The sequence below is a fragment of the Mustela nigripes genome, chromosome 3 (genome assembly GCF_022355385.1).
Source record: "Mustela nigripes isolate SB6536 chromosome 3, MUSNIG.SB6536, whole genome shotgun sequence".
Classification (NCBI taxonomy): domain Eukaryota; kingdom Metazoa; phylum Chordata; class Mammalia; order Carnivora; family Mustelidae; genus Mustela; species Mustela nigripes.
In genome coordinates this window covers 122,165,971-122,180,644 of record NC_081559.1, presented here as the reverse complement: position 1 = coordinate 122,180,644, position 14,674 = coordinate 122,165,971, and the positions used below count along the sequence as shown (strand labels likewise).

Genomic DNA, 14,674 nt, shown 5'->3' with positions numbered 1-14,674 from the left:
CACGGAACTCATGGCTTTCTTCCTGTGATTTTTTAGTCTTGCAGTTATTTAATTTTTTTCTTTTTCTTTTTTTTTTTCTTCTTCTGCTAAATTTTTTTTTACTTTTACCCTCTTTTTTAACGTTTTTTTTAACGAGTTTATCTACTATATATTTTTTCTTTTTTATACTTTTCTTTATTCGTTTTCTTTTTTTAATTCTTTTCTTTTTTTATTTCTTTCTTTCTTTCTTGTTGAACCTCTATTTATCCCCTTTCTCCCCACTCACGATTTGGGATCTCTTCTGATTTGGTTAAAGCATATTTTCCTGGGGTTGTTGCCACCCTTTTAGTATTTTACTGGCTCCTTCATATACTCTTATGTGGACAAAATGACAAGGCGGAAAAATTCACCACAAAAAAAAAAAAAAAAAAGAACAAGAGGCAGTACCGAAGGCTAGGGACCTAATCAATGCAGACATTGGTAATATGTTAGATCTAGAGTTCAGAATGACAATTCTCAAGGTTCTAGCCAGGCTCGAAAAAGGCATGGAAGATATTAGAGAAACCCTCTCAGGAGATATAAAAGCCTTTCTGGAGAAATAAAAGAACTAAAATCTAACCAAGTTGAAATCCAAAAAGCTATTCATGAGGTGCAATCAAAAATGGAGGCTCTCACTGCTAGGATAAATGAGGCAGAAGAAAGAATTAGTGATATAGAAGACCAAATGACAGAGAATAAAGAAGCTGAGCAAAAGAGGGACAAACAGCTACTGGACCACGAGGGGATAATTCGAGAAATAGGTGACACCATAAAACAAAACAACATTAGCATAATTGGGATTCCAGAAGAAGAAAAAAGAGAGAGGGGAGCAGAAGGTATACTGGAGAGAATTATTGGGAAGAATTTCCCCAATATGGCAAAGGGAACAAGCATCAAAATTCAGGAGGTTCAGAGAACACCCCTCAAAATCCTTAAGAATAGGGCCACACCCCGTCACCTAAGAGTAAAATTTACAAGTCTCAGTGACAAAGAGAAAATCCTGAAAACAGCCCTAGAAAAGAAGTCTGTAACATACAATGGTAAAAATATTAGATTGGCAGCTGACTTATCCACAGAGACCTGGCAGGCCAGAAAGAGCTGGCATGATATTTTCAGAGCACTAAACAAGAAAAACATGCAGCCAAGAATACTATATCCAGCTAGGCTATCATTGAAAATAGAAGGAGAGATTAAAAGCTTCCAGGACAAACAAAAACTGAAAGAATTTGCAAACACCAAACCAACTCTACAGGAAATATTGAAAGGAGTCCTCTAAGCAAAGAGAGAGCCTACACGTGGTAGATCAGAAAGGAACAGAGACAATATACAGTAACAGTCACCTTACGGGCAATACAATGGGACTAAATTCATATCTCTCAATAGTTACCCTGAATGTTAATGGGCTAAATGCCCCTGTCAAAAGACAAAGGGTATCAGAATGGATAAAAAAACAAAACCCATCTATATGTTGCCTCTAAGAAACTGATTTTAAGCCCAAAACACTTTCAGATTTAAAGTGAGGGGGTGGAAAAGAATTTACCATGCTAATGGACATTAGAAGAAAGCAGGAGTGGCAATCCTTATATCAGATCAATTAGATTTTAAGCCAAAGACTATAATAAGAGATGAGGAAGGACACTATATCATACTCAAAGGGTCTGTCCAACAAGAAGATCTAACAATTTTAAATATCTATGCCCCCAACGTGGGAGCAGCCAACTATATAAACCAATTAATAACAAAATCAAAGAAACACATCAACAATAATACAATGATAGTAGGGGACTTTAACACTCCCCTCACTGAAATGGACAGATCATCTAAGCAAAAGATCAGCAAGGAAATAAAGGCCTTAAATGACACACTGGACCAGATGGACATCACAGATATATTCAAAACATTTAATCCCAAAGCAACAGAATACACATTCTTCTCTAGTGCACAGGGAAAATTCTCCAGAATAGATCACATCCTCGGTCCTAAATCAGGACTCAACCGGTATCAAAAGATTGGGATCATTCCCTGCATATTTTCAGACCACAATGCTCTGAAGCTAAAACTCAACCACAAGAGGAAGTTTGGAAAGAACCGAAATACATGGAGACTAAACAGAATCCTTCTAAAGAATGAATGGGTAAACCGGGAATTTAAAGAAGAATTGAAAAAAATCATGGAAACAAATGATAATGAAAACACAACAGTTCAAAATCTGTGGGACACAACAAAGGCAGTCCTGAGAGGAAAATATATAGCAGTACAAGCCTTTCTCAAGAAACAAGAAAGGTCTCAAGTACACAACCTAACCCTACACCTAAAGGAGCAGGAGAAAGAACAAGAAAGAAACCCTAAGCCCAGCAAGAGAAGAGAAATCATAAAGATCAGAGCAGAAATCAATGAAACAGAAACCAAAACAACAATAGAACAAATCAACGAAACTATGAGCTTGTTCTTTGAAAAAATTAATAAGATTGATAATCCCCTGGCCAGACTTAGCAAAGAGAAAAGAGAAAGGACCCAAATAAATAAAATCATGAATGAAAGAGAAGAGATCACAACTAACACCAAAGAAATACAAACTATTAAAAGAACATACTATGAGCAACTCTACGCCAACCAATTTGACAATCTGGAAGAAATGGATGCATTCCTAGAAACATATAAACTACCACAACTGAACCAGGAAGAAATAAAAAGCCTGAACAGACCCATAACCAGTAAGGAGATTGAAACAGTCATTAAAAATCTCCAAACAAACAAAAGCCCAGGGCCAGACAGCTTCCCAGGTGAATTCTACCAAACGTTTAAAGAAGAACTAATTCCTATTCTCCTGAAACTGTTCCAAAAATTAGAAATGGAAGGAAAACTTCCAAACTCATTTTATGAGGCCAGCATCACCTTGATCCCAAAACCAGACAAGGATCCCATCAAAAAAGAGAGCTATAGATCAATATCCTTGATGAACACAGATGCGAAAATACTCAACAAAATACTAGCCAATAGGATTCAACAGTACATTAAAAGGATTATTCACCACGACCAAGTGGGATTTATTCCAGGACTGCAAGGTTGGTTCAACATCCACAAATCAGTCAATGTGATACAACACATCAATAAAAGAAAGAACAAGAACCATATGATACTCTCAATAGATGCTGAAAAAGCATTTGACAAAGTACAGCATCCCTTCCTGATCAAAACTCTTCAAAGTGTAGGGATAGAGGGCACATACCTCAATATTATCAAAGCCATCTATGAAAAACCCACCGCAAATATCATTCTCAATGGAGAAAAACTGAAAGCTTTTCCGCTAAGGTCAGGAACACGGAGGGATGTCCATTATCACCACTGCTATTCAACATAGTACTAGAGGTCCTAGTCTAAGCAATCAGACAACAAAAGGAAATTAAAGGCATCCAAATCGGCAAAGAAGAAGTCAAATTATCACTCTTCGCAGATGATATGATGCTATATGTGGAAAACCCAAAAGACTCCACTCCAAAACTGCTAGAACTTATACAGGAATTCAGTAAAGTGTCAGGATATAAAATAAATGCACAGAAATCAGTTGCATTTCTCTACACCAATAGCAAGACAGAAGAAAGAGAAATTAAGGAGTCAATCCCATTTACAATTTCACCCAAAACCATAAGATACCTAGGAATAAACCTAACCAAAGAGGCACAGAATCTATACTCAGAAAACTATTAAGTACTCATGAAAGAAATTGAGGAAGACACAAAGAAATGGAAGATGTTCCATGCTCCTGGATTGGAAGAATAAATATTGTGAAAATGTCTATGCTACCTAAAGCAATCTACACATTTAATGCAATTCCTATCAAAGTACCATCCATCTTTTTCAAAGAAATGGAACAAATAATCCTAAAAATTATATGGAACCAGAAAAGACCTTGAATAGCCAAAGGGATATTGAAAAAGAAAGCCAACGTTGGTGGCATCACAATTCCGGACTTCAAGCTCTATTACAAAGCTGTCATCATCAAGACAGCATGGTACTGGCACAAAAACAGACACATAGATCAATGGAACAGAATAGAGAGCCCAGAAATAGACCCTCAACTCTATGGTCAACTAATCTTCAACAAAGCAGGAAAGAATGTACAATGGAAAAAAGACAACCTCTTCAATAAATGGTGTTGGGAAAACTGGACAGCCACATGCAGAAAAATAAAATGGGACTATTTCCGTACACCACACACAAAAAATAGACTCAAAATGGATGAAGGACCTCAATGTGAGAAAGGAATCCATCAAAATCCTTGAGGAGAACACAGGCAGCAACATCTTCTACCTCAGCCGCAGCAACATCTTCCTAGGAACAACGCCAAAGGCAAGGGAAGCAAGGGCAAAAATGAACGATTGGGATTTCATCAAGATCAAAAGCTTTTGCACAGCAAAGGAAATAGTTAACAAAATCAAAAGACAACTGACAGAATGGGAGAAGATATTTGCAAATGACATATCAGATAAAGGACTAGTGTCCAGAATCTATAAAGAATTTAGCAAACTCAACACCCAAAGAACAAATAATCCAATCAAGAAATGGGCAGAAGACATGAACAGACATTTCTGCAAAGAAGACATCCAGATGGCCAACAGACACATGAAAAAGTGCTCCATATCACTCGGCATCAGGGAAATACAAATCAAAACCACAATGAGATATCACCTCACACCAGTCAGAATGGCTAAAATTAACAAGTCAGGAAATGACAGATGCTGGAGAGGATGCGGAGAAAGGGGAACTCTCCTACACTGTTGGTGGGAATGCAAGCTGGTGCAACCTGTCTGGAAAACAGCATGGAGGTTCCTCAAAATTTTGAAAATAGAACTACCCTATGACCCAGCAATTGCACTACTGGGTATTTACCCTAAAGATACAAACGTAGTGATCCGAAGGGGCACGTGCACCCAAATGTTTATAGCAGCAATGTCCACAATAGCCAAACTATGGGTAGAACCTGATGTCCATCAACAGATGAATGGATCAAGAAGATGTGGTATATATACACAATGGAATACTATGCAGCCATCAAAAGAAATGAAATCTTGCCATTTGCGACAACATGGATGGAACTAGAGCGTATCATGCTTAGTGAAATAAGTTAAGTGGAGAAAGAGAACTATCATATGATCTCCCGGATATGAGGAAGTGGAGATGCAACATGGGGGGTTATGGGGTAGGAGAAGAATCAATGAAACAAGATGGGATTGGGAAGGAGACAAACCATAAGTGACTCTTAATCTCACAAAACAAACTGAGGGTTGCTGAGGGCAGTGGTTCTCGAGATAGGGGGTGGGATTATGGACATTGGGGAGGGTATGTGCTATGGTGAGTGCTGTGAAGTGTGTAAACCTGGCAATTCACAGACCTGTATCCCTGAGGATAAAAATATATTATATGTTTATAAAAAATTAACAAAATACAGTTTATAATTAAATTTTTTTACATTTTTCGTTCTGAATAATAAAAATTCATTTTGGTCATTTTGAATTGCTTTTTAAATATCCAGTGATCATTTTTATATTAAATATAAATTAAAATTTAATTCAGGCTTTGTTTGTCATTTATTTATCTATTATTGTGACATTCACTAAACTATATTTAAAAATTTTCATCTTTAATGCATTTTCATGTGAGTCTTCCCTGTTAATGTTTTCCAAAATGCTAGCCTATTATATCCTTTCAATTTTTCCAGATTAGTAACATTATAATTTTCACAGATTTATTAAGAAATCATTTACATTCATAAAGTTCCCCTGTTTAAATGGGTTCAGTGGTTATAATATATATTTACGCAACCATCATCATAACTTAAAATCAGTACTTCATCATCCTCAAAGGAAACATTATTCACTTATTCACTGTCATTGCCAACCATCACTGTATCCTCTCTCCTAGACTTAGGCAACCACTAATCTATTTTCTCATTTTGATAAATTTGCCAATTGTGCAGATTTCACACAAATGGAATCATATAACATGTAGTCTCTTATGACTAGCTTAATCAGCAAGGGATAGGACAATGAAGTCAGCTCTCTGTCTCAGGACTTACTTTAGGTTAATTGTTCTACCCTGTTTTTCAGATTTTATCTACTCTGAGCCTATGATAACTCTTGATCAAAATTAGAAGGTATATCTGCATTATTATCTTCTTCTTTTACCAGCTCTTTTATTTCCTCACTTGCAGTGCTCCACTTGATTTTGGAGTAAAAATAGTCTTTCTGTAAGAAACCACTGCAGCAGATTCTCTCAGTTGTAGTGTGAGATCTTATGTAAAATGAATCTCACTGCAAATTGTTTTTGCCTAACCAAATGGACAGACCTTGTGCACTTTGTAACATTGTAATTTTACAATGGACAGACCTTGTACACTTTGGTTCATCAAAATTCTAAAACCTGTTTATTGCCAATGTACCACAGACACAGACAGCTAGGACCTGAACTAAACATGTGGAAACACAAAACCTTCACCTCTCTCATTAAACAAAAACAAAACAAAAGAAAAGAAAAGATACAAACCTCAAGCACAATGCTGTTTGGAGTACCACCACCAAAAAATAGATTACACTGCTAGCCAAGATCATTGGTAAATAATTTGTTAAGAAATAAATAGGTTCATTTAATGCAAAACAGGCACAGGACCTGTAATACAAATTTTCTTGCCTAGAACTTCCTAATTCAGTATGGCTTTCAGATAAGGCCACTCTAATAAGTCAGATGTGCATTTTTTTTTCTAATTGCTGATTCTAATTTTATATATATTATAAATATCATATATATGTTTTTTGCTGCCACTCTAAGATCTTTATATCTTGTATTTTCTATATAAGAAAACCAGATTCAAGTTATTGTATATTGGTTTAATTTCTAGTCACTCTATAAATTTTATTTATTTTTTAATTGATACTCCTTGCATTTTAATGGATATTTTCTTGCCTATAAGCAATAATTCTGCCTTCTACTTTCCAAAATTATAATTGTTTTAGGACACATATTATAATGCTTTCCAAAGAATGACTATATTCATAATGAGGAAATCCTTATTATATCTCAAACTTTATTGAATTTCATTAAGTGGTTGTTTTGAGTTACATTATTTTAAAATATTTTTTCTGTTTCAAATTCTTAAAGAACTTTTAATAATAATATTGTTGGACTGCTACAATTTTTCTACTTTAACCTTCTGAGGTGATGTATTTTATTAACAGATTTTCTAATATTGAACTACTTTTCAATTTCTTGGCATGAACCCTACTTAGTTTGTTGTGTACTATTCCTTTATCATACTTCTTGATTTCATTTTGTACACACTTAACTTAGGATATCTGTCCATGCATTTATCAGTAAGGCTGGTCTACAACTGTTCTTCTAGACAAAACAAACACTATGGGACACATGACCTTCTGTAACTGGGAAAACACCCAGGATTGTCAATTTTATTAGAATATTTGGGGGGAAGGGAAATGAGAAATTTAACTGTCAAATTAAAATGTAATGTCTTTGTCTGATTGGACTGCTATAACAATACCACAAACTGGCTAGCTTATAAACAACAGAAATTCATTACTCAGTTCTGTACTCCAAGTACTCTTGAATCCATCAAGTCACTGGCATAGCCACCTGGTAAGGACTCTTTTCAGGGTTTATAGTCTGCACTTCCTCACTGTATCCTCACAAAGTGAAAGGCACTAGTGTTCTCTCTCTGGAACCACTGTTATGAGAGCGTTCCTCAAGGCTCCACCTTCCACAGGCCCCAACTACTAACAGCATTGCATAGGGCCTTAAGATTTCAACATATTAATGTAGGGGGTCCACAAACAGAACATAGAAAATACTTTTTTAAACAAACATAGGAAAATTATCAAATAAAAATAGTTGGTTGCATTTTCATTAGAAAACATGAATATGTAAACAAAAAGATAAGTCCTTTGGAATATGTCCTCTGAGGTCTGTAGGCATTCTTACTCATACTGGGAACATAATAGAGAACAAAGTAAGAAGCACTAAATCATAGTTCTATATTTTGTACATTTTCAAGTTTCAGTATCATTAAGTCTATTTAGAAGTTTCCAGTTCCATAAACTGGAACATTTTACATAGCACTGAAAATGTCTGTTTCATGGACACATGAAAGTGCTGATAAATCCAAATAGAAACAGTGTTTTTCAAAGAGATTAGCCTTCTAAAAATGTTTATTATTATTGATTACTGTCATTTTCTACTTTTTTCTTTGAGCAATATTGAGTCAAATTTGCCTTCCTAGGTCATTCATAATTTCTTAGGCTAAATTTCTTTGGCCAATTTGTCTTAAATTATCATCCAGTTCATTCAGAGCTTTAAATTTATTTACCCAAAACTGTGTATAATAGTCTCAAAACTTTTATCTGATATATATTTGTATTATATTCCCTATATCTTATTTTGGCATTTATTTTCTTCTCATTTTTATTGGACTTTTCATTGTTGGTTTACTATGTAAGGGTTTGTACTTTTTTCCCTTAGGTATCCATTCCTATAAGTAACATCAATTCTGTTTTTCTATTTCCAATCTTTGATTTCTGTTTTTGTCTTCATTATTTTCTTTCTCTCATTTTTCCCAATTTTTCTTTATTTATTACATTACTTGTTTTTCCCAACTTTACTAAGGTATAATTGACATATAATATTGTATGAATTTAAGGTATATAACTTATTGATTTGAAAAATGTATAAATTGCTCTATAATTACCAAAATAAGGTTGGTTAACATATCTGTCACATAACATAATTATATTTGTTGTTTTTGTTGTTGTTATGGTAAGAACATTCAAAATCTAGTCTCATAGAAAGTTTCAATTGTTAATATGGTGTTATTAACTAGAGTTATCATGCTATACATTAGATCCCAGAATTTATTTCCCTTATAACTGGAAGCTTATGCCCTTTGATCAACGTCTCCTCTTTTCCCCTATCACAGCCCCCAATGACCATTAATTTTACTATTTCTATGAGTTCAGCTTTTTTACATTCCACCTATAAGTTAAATCACACAGTATTTGTCTCTCTTTTTTTGCTTAGCATAATGTCCTCCAAGTTCATTCACATTGTCACAAATGGCAGGATTTTATTCTTTTTTAGAGCAGAATAATATTCATTCTATATATAGACCACAATTCTTGACCTATTCATCTGCTGATGGACACATAGGTGATTTCCATGTATTGGCCACTGTGAACAATGCTGCAATGAACATGAGTGCATTTATGTCTGTGAGATAGTGAATTAATTTCTTTTGGATCTATACACAGAAGTTGGATTGCTGGATCATACGGTAATTCTATTTTCATTTGGGGAGAAACGCCTATACTGCTTTCCTCAGTACTTGTACCAATTTACATTCCCACCACAGTGCATACAGTTTCCCTATCTAACCATTCCAGTACTTGTTATCTCTTGTCTTTTTGATGATAGCCATTCTAACAGGTGCAATGTAATACCCAAAGTGGTTTTGATGTGCATTTCCCTGATGATTACTGATGTTAAGCAGGCTTTCATGTACCTGTTGGCCATCTGGATGAGTTCTTTGGAAAAATGTCTATTCAGATCCTCTGCCCATTTTTTAACTGTATTGTATAGGGCTTTTGTTTTTTGGTTTTGGTTTTTGCTATTAAGTTGTATAACTTCTTTATATATTTTGGATATTAACCACTTATCAGATATATGATTTACAAATATTTTTCCATACTGTAAGTACATCTTTTCATTTTTTGATAATTTCCTTTGTTGTGCAGAAGCTTTTTAGTTTGATGTAATCCTGCTTGTTTATTTTTATTTTGGATGCCTATGCTTTTGGTGCCAAATCCAAAAAAATCTTTGCAAGGATGATGTTAAAAAGCTCACCACATATGTTTTCTGTTGGAAATTTCATAGTTTCAGGTCTTACATATTAAAGTCTTTAATCCATTTTGAGTTAGTTTTTGTGGGGATGTAACATAGTGTTGCAGTTTGTTTGTTTTTTTTTTTTTTTTTGCATGTCGCTGTCCACTTTTCCCAACACCAGTTATTGAAGAGACTATCCTTTCCACAACGTATATTCTTGGCTCCTTTGTTGTAAAGTAGTTGATCATACAAGTGTGGGTTTGTTGCTGTTCTCTATTCTGCTTCATTTACATAAACACCATAGTGTTTTGATTACTATAGTTTTGTATTATAGCTTAAAATGACAGGAAGTATGATGTTCACTTTGTTCTTTATTCTCCTCAAGATTATTTTGACTACTCAGGGTCTTTCATAGATCTATAAATATTTTAGAATTTTTTTCTCTATTTCTATAAAAAATGCCATTGGAGTTTTTCATGGAGATTCCCCTGAATCTATAGATTTTTTTGGATAGTATGAACATTTTAACAATATTAATTCTTCCAGTCCATGAGCATAGAATACCTCACCATTTATTTGTGTCTTCTTCAATTTCTTCCATCAATATCTTAACAATTTTCAGTATACAGGTCTTTCACTTCCTTGGTTAAATTAATTCCTAGGTATCTTATTCTTTCTATTGCAAATGTAAATGAGATTTTTAAAAATTTCTCTTTCTGAAACTTCCTTATTAATGTATAGAAATGCAATAGAATTTTGTATATGGGTTCATATCCTGCAATTTTACTGAATTTTATTAATTCTAACAATTTTTGATGGAGTCTGTAGGGGTTTCTACAGATAATATTATGTCTACAAATAGTGACAGTTTTATTTCTTCCTTCGCAATTTGGATGCCTTTATTTATTTTGTTGATTAATTGATCTAGCTAGGACTTCCAATACTTGTTGAATAAAAGTAGTGAAAGTGGGCATTTTGGGGGGTATCTCTACTAATTTAATAAAGTATTAATTGGTGTATCTCCACATTAACTGAAAATACTTTCTATATTAAGCATTGTAGACATACCTCCTTTTATTGTGCTTCACTTTATTATGTTTCACAGATACATTTTTTAACAAATTAAAGTAAACCCTCACTGTTGAGAAAAAAAAGATTCCTTTCAAAATATTCCTGCAATATATTACAGTAATGTACAATGTACGATACAATGTAGCTGGTTAACTAAGAACCCTAATGGAGACGTACAATGAGATTAATGTTGTTGTCACGCTGGTTAATACAATATCCATTCTGCAGGCCATAGATCAAGGAGTAATTTCAACTTTTAAGTGTTATTTTAAAAATACATATCATAAGGCTATAGCTGCCATACATAGTGATTCATCTGAAAATCTGGATAAAGTAAATTGGAAATCTGGCAAGAATTCACCATTCTAGATGCCATTAAGAACATTTGCAATTCATAGGAAGAGGTCAAAATATCAGTATTAACAGAAGTTGATTCCGACAATCATGGATGAGTCTGAGGGTTTAAGACTTTAGCGGAGGACTTAACTGCGCATGGGATGGAAACTCTAAGAGAACTAGAATAAGAAGTGGAACCTGAACATGTGACTGAATACTGCAATCTCATGATAACACTTTTACAAAAGAGGAGCTGCTGCTTATGGATGAACAGAGCAAGTGGTTTCTTGCAATGAAATCTACTCCCACTGAGTGTACTTTGAAGATTGTTGAAATGACAAAGGATTTAGAATATTACATAAAATTAATTGATTAAGCAGCAACAGTATTTGAAAGGATTGGCTTCAATTTTGAAAGAATTTCTACTGTGGGAAAAATGCTATCTCACAGCACCATGCCCTACAGATAAATCGGTTGTGGAAGAGTCAATTGATGTGGTAAACTTCATTGTCTTAATTTTTTAAATTGCCATAGCTGCTCTACCCTTCAGCAACCCCTATCCTAATCAGTCAGCAGCCATCAAAGTTGAGATAAGACCATCTACCAGCAAAAAGATTACAACTTACTAAAAGCTCAGATGATGCCTAGTATTTGTTAGCAATAAAGTATTTTTTAATTAAGATATATATATTTTTCAGACATAATGCCATCATGTACTTAAAAGACTACACTGGGAAAGCAAAAAATTTATTTGACTCACTTTATTGTCATACTCACTTCATTGAAGTGGTCTGGAGATTGTAGTATCTCCAAAACACACTTGTACTTCCTCCAAAAAATTCACAGAAACACTTTAATTTTTTTAATTCATTTTTTCTTATGTTATATTAGTAATATTTTTAGATAATTTATTCAGCAGCTTCCTCAAAAACATTGTATTATATACATTAAACAGAGATTATTATATCAGAAAACCAAATCTACTACCACATACCCAAAAGAATGTAATATGATTTCAAAATGCTTTGTGGTAAGTCTCACATATAAAGAAGCATAGCAGTTTGTAATATCCAATACACATATTTATACACTGTAGTTTATAGCCTTAACAGAAGGGGGAATTATATTCACATAATGTAGGGTACTTAAACAAATATGTCTTTGTTTTTGTGCATTACCCCTCCCAACATTTTTTGTGTTTAAACTTCTCTCTGCTACAAAATGCTACCACATTTTTAAAATTATCTTTTTTTTTAAGGTTTTATTTATTTATTTGACAGAGAGAGATCACAAGTAGGCAGAGAGGCAGGCAGAGAGAGAGGAGGAAGCAGGCTCCCTGCTGAGCAGAGAGCCCGATGCGGGACTCCATCCCAGGACCCTGAGATCATGACCTGAGCCGAAGGCAGCGGCTTAACCCACTGAGCCACCCAGGCGCCCCTAAAATTATCTTTTTTAATCGAATAATGTCCTTTTCATCCTGTAAACTCTCCCTCTGAGATGTTATCAAAAGGACTAAGGTTTAAGAGAAATTGAAACCATTTGATTACTGGTAAACTTTAACCACTGAGATCCTCACCCTCTGTTACTAGAAGAAACAGTAACTTACCCAGTTACCCAACAAGTGATCCCAAATTTCTCTGCAACTTAGATCTACTAGGATTTCTTCAGTAACTTTAATGTTCTTCATCTCTTATAAACAAATAATGACTGAGGATACTCTGAATAAGACTTTCTGAGAGAAAAATTTGTAATAGCAATAATGAAGCAGTTTGAAACTATTTCAGAAAGTATTCTTAGCATGTTATTACTTCTTGAATTACAAAACGGATGTAAGTTTAAAATAACAGTATTTTTTAAGTTAAAAAAAAAATGACCTACAGCTTAATCACTTTTGGTCAGGGGGTTGGTAAATACTGAGTTCTATTTCCCTACAGAATACACTATATAAAGCCAAATATCCAGGGTGGTTGGAAGAGAAGTGGCCGTATGAAGGAGACACTTTTCCACTCCTAAAATGAGGACTGTAAGTCACATGCGGCAAAGATTCAATGAATGTTGGCTGACTGAACCCAAGGGAAGTAGCACAACCAGCTAAGGAAAAAAAGGCTGGCTACCTTTTCCTTTTCCTTCTTAACCAGTGGGAAACACAACCTGCTTGCCCTGGTCATTTCCATCACCACCAACTCCTAAAAATGTTCTTAGATAAATATCTGCTGATTTTAAAAATAAAGAGCTGGAGAAGAGTTGAAGGAGGCAAGATTATAAAAGGAATTTTTCATTTCCTCCTTAAAATGCATGTGGGTAAAATGTAGAAATGGAAGAAAATAGATTAATTTTATAAAACTATACGTTGAATTTGTATTTAAAATGCAAATTAAAAAGTTCTAATTACTATCTATTGATAATTCACTGTCAAGTGTATACTGCTTTGCCATTCTTTTTTTTTTTAAAGATTTTATTTTCAAGTAATCTTTATACCCAATGTGGGGCTCAAACTTACCACCCCAAGATCAAGAGATCTACCAACAGAGCCAGCCAGGTGCCCTCTGCACAGCCATTCACAAACAACCTCACATAATCCTCACAATAACTATACAAAGTATTCATTCATTTTACAGATGACAAACTGAAACTCAGAGAGTTTTTAAGTTACTTGCTCAAGATCAAAAAGTCAACAACTGACAGGTTCTGAATTCAAATATGTGCTACTGGTTAACATTTTTGGGGTGGGGGTCTTTTATTGAAATAGTAAATTGGTTATTTTTTTTTCTTATGTTATGTTAGTCACCTTACTACTCTTCATTATGTCACAGCAATAATATCTCATTTACTTAGATTCTATTTAGGTAAACTAAGAAAATCAGAATTTGGAGGAAAAAAGACAGGACTTCCAACTAGAATCAGGAAGCAAACTGTTGTATCAAACTTTTGGGATTTAAAATCATCTTGCTACCTCTTGGTATACTAAAGGGCAGGCATCCCATCTTAATCATCCTTGTATTTACTATAGAGAGCACTCAGTACAGCACTTTGTACATAGTAGATCCACCAAAAATATTTATAAAATTGAATTAGTTGCTTGTGTTAGCTTGTGCACATTTACATGTCCTATTAATGTTGTACTAAAGCATTGTCTAACAAGCCTGCCTGATAGTCATGTGACTCCCTACAGAAGCAAAATGCGATTTAACATAGTATTTACTATGGATAAGAGCCCAGATTATAAAATTAGCCATCAACTGATAGAAAATAAACTGCAAAAGATTTGAGTCTGGTCAAATTATAAACAAATTACAACCAAGAGAGAAGACAACATCACAGGTATGTTTTTACTGTCTTACGACATTAGTCACATTTTAAATTTAAT

At 34.2% G+C, this 14,674-nt stretch overlaps 1 protein-coding gene across 1 annotated transcript in view; it reads right to left on the bottom strand.

Annotated features, from left to right (window-relative positions):
- Positions 1 to 14,674, bottom strand: part of LOC132014534 (lipoxygenase homology domain-containing protein 1-like) — a 159,371-nt gene that overhangs the window by 117,945 nt on the left and 26,752 nt on the right.